Source organism: Pelophylax lessonae (assembly GCF_965119305.1).
Source record: "Pelophylax lessonae genome assembly, chromosome: 2".
Classification (NCBI taxonomy): domain Eukaryota; kingdom Metazoa; phylum Chordata; class Amphibia; order Anura; family Ranidae; genus Pelophylax; species Pelophylax lessonae.
In genome coordinates, this window is record NC_138769.1 from 158,458,205 (window position 1) to 158,464,204 (window position 6,000).

The window sequence follows — 6,000 nt, forward strand, 5'->3', positions numbered from 1 at the left end:
CAGTGGCTCCGAGCCACACACACTGGACACTCACGCTGTTGTGACACAGAGCACAGCAGACATTCTATTCATTTACAATACACTCCTCTGCTCACTGCTCTGCTCTCGTATTGGCTCGAATTGTACAGCCCGCCCTGAGCGCCCTCTAACATGGTACAGCCCAGCCAGCCATCCTCTCATCCAGTGGCCGGACATGGTACAGTCCAGACCAGCAGCACATGATGATGATGCACTAGTATGAATGCAGCTCGCGCTGCCGCGCACTTCCTCTTCCTTTCTGCCGGTTCGGTGGGGGAGCGGAGTGGCAGTGCGGCACGTGTTCTCACGGTCGGCGGACGGCGGCTCACGGGCTCAGATCATTCCGGGACACTGCATTGTCCCGGAATGAGGGTGACCAGGACCCGGGACAGACTCTCCAAATGCGGGACTGTCCCGGGCGATCCGGGACACGTGGTCACCCTATGTGGGAGGAAACCCAGCCTATAGAGCTTGGGCCCTCTGAGCTGCTTTGCTGGGGTTTAGAAGAGGCACTCTTGGTCTCATCTATGGTTAGAGAGAGGGGGCCTACCTTCAAAGTTTCCTGGGAGTAGTTGCAGGAAGTCCACAGAGGATCTGAACAATGAAGAGAGATAACACCACTCAGGCTAGTCAAAGTCCACGATTCAAGGTGGATGCTGAATCTCGGCTCCCCACCAGGAGAAGCATAAAAGAAGAAAATGATCGCACACCACCACAGAATCCAATGAAGAAAAGTTCCTTTATTCACATTAGTGGTACAAGGTACAGCAGGGTAGGACAGTAGATGTGTTTCACAAGACAGCTAAGTGCTTGTTCACTAGTGGTAGGTAGTGAACAAGCACGTAACAGTCATGTGAAACGCGTCTACTGTCCTACCCTGCTGTACCCTGTACCACTAATGTGAATAAAGGAACTTTTCTTCATTGGATTCCGTGGTGGTGTGTGACCATTTTCTTCTTTTACACAGAGCATCTGGGTTGGAGGCCTACAGTCCAGGAACTGTCTTGTTCTGGTGGAAAACATTCAAGTACCCAGGGCACGGTAAGTACAAGCCTGCAAAGATTTCAGAGACTTTCCTTGCTAATTTTTGGGAAAGCTGCTTCACACTTACTGGCTCAGATATTACTTTTGCAATGAAGTCCACTTAGATGTGGTCCACTAATCTTTAGCTTCAAGATCATGGCTGCACCCTGAAGAGACAGTACAGTTAGATGTGTCCTCCATAATCTTTTATACTAAGTTTGGAGTATGCCAAGGCTCACCCTGCACGGTACCCAAGTTAAATCAGCATTAAACAGCAAAAAGACACATACTGCCAGATTATTGAGTTGAGAAATTGTGAACTGCTCTGTGCCTGGCTGCCATGTGCTGTGCCTCGTATTTAATGGTACCTGGCATAATACAGCCAGCCAGGTCTGGGGACTGTGCTACACATATTAACATTTATTGGAAGGCGGCCCATGTAGGATGTCAAGATGCTCATTGAGCAGATATATAGCAGAGGCAAGCTCTAATCACCTCTCATTAGCAATGCTTTCACTAAGCAGAACCTTTCACTAAGAACCCATTATTATTTATAAAGATAGTGGGTTAAAATAGAAGAAATGGGCTTATGTAGAAAAATTTCCAATCCTGAATCCTAAAGGAGTTATATGAGGAACATTACTATCCTAGCAAGATAAATGATCATTTTAAAAGGCAGGTGATGGCAGAGCCATTCTGAATATGTGATTTCTAATAGATATTTACTTCAATAACAATCTGCAGGCACTGTGAATTTTTTGTAGAAACTGGATGTGAAAACTCTTCACGAAGACCTCCATTTTGCATATTCAGTAAATTGGTCTACAATTATAAACATCTGTGTGGTTATACTTAGATGAAATGTTTAATATGACACGAAATGTTTTACTTTTGTTATTTTATTGGCCAAAACTTTAGCCAACATCTTTTTCCCATTTTTTATAAATTAATAGGGAAGGGTTAGAACCTCGTTCTGTTTCAAATGCAGCTTTATGCATTGACATACATCCTTAGACCCAATCTGTGAAGGCAGTATGGTCACCTGCTAACTAGGCACCATCTACAGGCAGTTCAACGACACAGCTTCATTATTCTTCAGCTTTTGCAGCACAAAGGGTGTTTTTCTAGTTATTTGAAGTGTAAGAAGACAATCACTTTCCTAAATCCTGTCTTTGTGAATAACTAACACTAACTAAGGGAACATGGAAAAAGTGGGGAGGGTCTAGCTAGGACTAAACCAACTAGCACTAAACAGGAGGAGAGGACAGAGGAAGATACCAAAATCAAATTAGTAAACAAGTTGTAGTGGTCCAAAACCGCCAATAGATGTCAGCATACTAAAACAAAATGATAACCTCTGCAAATCAATACAAGACAAAAAAATGCATGAAAGTGGGGTAGAACAGTTTGAATTTATTTAGCTATATCTCCTTTTATGAGCTTAATTTTCACTTGCCTGTTCGATAGGTGTCAGACAGAAAAAGTAGTTAGAGAAAATATAGAAAAGGGTTACAACCTCTGTTTTATTTGTGTCCATTGGGAAGACATCAATTCACTTACTGTTCAGGAGACAGATGTCAGACAGGTGTTTCTTACTGGAATGTAAGATAAAGTGTCTTCAACCAAGACACAGAAAGAATTTAAAAACTGATAGAGGTTGCAATTCTTCCCCTCTCCATCCGAAACACAAAAAAAAAAAAAAAAAAAAATTGCAACACTTAGGGTTTCCTATGAGTGTCAGCTCCATTTAGGGGCCATAATGCAGTATTTTCAAGATTGCAGTGTTTCAGTAAAATACCACATAATAGCCACTAGATAGAGCTGTTGATTATTGGAAATACACATATTAGACAATATATGGGGATTATTTCAAGCGGTTACTGCTGAAACATTCCTCCAGTGACTTTTTTCTAAATAGACTTTTTCTTCCATTTTACATTGTTAAAGCTTGTATTTGCAGATCACTTACTTTATCTGTCATCTGATTCTAAATTTCTTTTTTTACCTTCTTATAATTCCTAGCTAAATTTGTTATTACGGTCAGTGACGGCTGGTGCTCAAAATTTTCGTGGGAGGGGGGGGGGGGGCAAACAGAAAAATGTAAAGGCATTGCTTTGCGGCAAAAAAACGCTGTAAAAAATTGCGTGACTTTGGGGTCACAAAAGTGTGAAACAGGCCTTCAGTAATCAAGGTATAGTGTGCCCCCTTCAATGCAGAGTGACCACAGCGTGCCCCCTTTCAATGCAGAGAGACCAGCATGCCCCCTTTCAATGCACAGTGACCAGCGTGCCCCTCTTTCAATGCACAGTGACCAGCGTACCCCCTTTAAATGAACAGTGACCAGTGTGCCCCCTTTCAATGCAGAATGACCAGCGTGCCCCCTTTCAATGCACAGTGACGAGCGTGCCCCCTTTCAATGCACAGTGACCAGCGTGCCCCCTTTCAATGCACAGTGACCAGCGTGCCCCCTTTCAATTCACAGTGACCAGCGTGCCCCCTTTTAATGCACAGTGACCAGCGTGCCCCCTTTCAATGAACAGTGACCAGCGTGCCCCTTTCAATGCACAGCGACCAGCGTGCCCCCTTCAATGCGGAGTGACCAGCATGCCCCCTTCAATGCACAGTGACCAGCGTGCCCCCTTTCAATGCACAGTGACCAGCGTGCCCCCTTTCAATGCACAGTGACCAGCGTGCCCCCTTCAATGCAGTGACCAGCATGCCCCCTTCAATGCAGAGACCAGCGTGCCCCCTTTCAATGCAGAGACCAGCGTGCCCCCTTTCAATGCAGTGACCAGCGTGCCCCCTTTCAATGCAGAGACCAGTGTGCCCCCTTCAATGCAGAGATCATCATGCCCCCTTCAATGCAGAGACCAGCGTACCCCCTTTCAATGCAAAGACCAGCGTGCCCCCTTTCAATGCAGAGTGGACAGTGTGCCCCCTTTCAATGCAGAGACCAGCGTGCCCCCTTCAATGCAGAGATCATCGTGCCCCCTTTCAATGCAGAGACCAGCGTGCCCCCTTCAATGCAGAGATCATCGTGCCCCCTTTCAATGCAGAGACCAGCGTGCCCCCTTCAATGCAGAGATCATCGTGCCCCTTTTCAATGCAGAGATCAGCGTGCCCCCTTTCAATGCAGAGTGAACAGTGTGCCAAGCCCCCGAGACCAGTACACTTACCTGTAGCGGCGGCTTTCAGTCCTCCTGCCTCCTCCTTGGCCAATGGCATGGGGTTTGCCTTTTCGGCCAATCAGGAAGTGGGTCTTGGAACCGCTTCCTGATTGGCCAGGAGGAGGATCCATGTGACAATAGCGAATTTTCATTTGCCATTGTCACACAATGGGTGGGCTCGGGGCGCACTGCTCTGCGCCCCGGGTCCACCCTTTGCTGAAGCCTATTAGAGTCTCTGGCTCTATTTAGGTGATTAAAAAAAAAAAAAATCCCCATTGAACTCCATGCGTCCGGCTTCCCTCATGTAGATTAGGGGGCCAGACGCATGGATAGGGGGGGCGGCGCCCCTGTGCCCCCAACGCACCGGCCGCCACTGATTACGGTTATTGGCTCCTCTCTCCTCCTCTTATCCTCTGTTTGTTTTTAGCAATTTTTATCTTTTTTATCATTAATTTTTTAAACATTTTAATATTTCTATTATTTTTCTGTAGTGGTGTGCTAAAAAAAATACACCCCTCTCCCCACCATCAGCGTGGTAATGAAATGTATAATATTTTCATTACATATTGTACCTTTTTTTAAACCCAGTGATGTTATCACTGGATCTTTGTGCTTCTCTGTGCATTGCAGGCAGATCATTGGTTGGTGGGAAGAGCAAGCAGGGTGCTGTACAAAGTTTCGTAAAAACATCACTGCACCCTGCCTCAACTCTGATGCAAACAGTTGGTTGGATCTTGGAAGGGTTATACAAATATCAACATGCCCTGATGTTCTTGATGGGTGGATGTCATTCTGGAAAAGAAAATTCTTGGGGTCACAAGAACAGAGAACAGGGATCAGCAGGGCAGAGGAGAAGGGTCTTCAGGGAAATGTAAAAGAGAAAGTAGGGCAGTGTACATGGGATTTTCAGGGCAGAGGACAGAGAGTCAGAAGGGCAGTGTATAGGGCATCAGCAGGGCAGAGGACAGGGGTCAGCTGGGTGGAGAGCAGGGGTTATCAGGGCACAAGACAGGGGTCAGTAGTGCAGTGTACAAGGGTCAGCAAAGTGGAGGACAGGGGTCACAAGGGCAGAGGACAAGGATCAGCAGGGCAGAAGAGAAGGATCTTCAGGGCAGTGTACAAGAGTAAGTAGGGAAGTGTACATGGGATCTTCAGGACAGAGGACAGAGAGTCGGCAGGGCAGTGTATAGGGCATCAGCAGGACAGAGGACAGGGGTCAGCTGGGTGGAGAGCAGGGGTTATCAGGGCAGAAGACAGGGGTCAGCACTGCGGAGGACAGGGATCACAAGGGCAGAGGACAAGGATCAGCAGGGCAGAAGAGAAGGGTCTTCAGAGCAGTGTACAGGGGTCAGCAAGATGGAGGACAGGGGTCAGTAGGGCAGAGGTGGTCAGTATGGCACAGGAGAGGGTATGTGGGACGGTGTGCAGGGGATGGTAGGATGAAGGACAGCGATGGCTGTCAGCAAGCGGTGAAAATAATAAACATAGTATACAGCAGGGCTCAAAATTTCAAGTCCGAAGATACTAGCCAAGCCTTACGAGTTACTCGCCACCAGTTGCCCCACCCAACCCCTACCCTGACCTGCTCCTAATTCCATCCCTAATCACGCTCTCGTAAATTATCTTATGAAATTAAATGTTGTATGCAGAATTAAGTTACAAAAATAAATATTAACAACAACACCTTTAACAATATTAACCTAAAGAATTTTTCATTGATCTGATTGTAATAAATAAAATAAAGATAAAATATGATTGGCTACTAGAGGCACTGCACACAACATTACTGCCT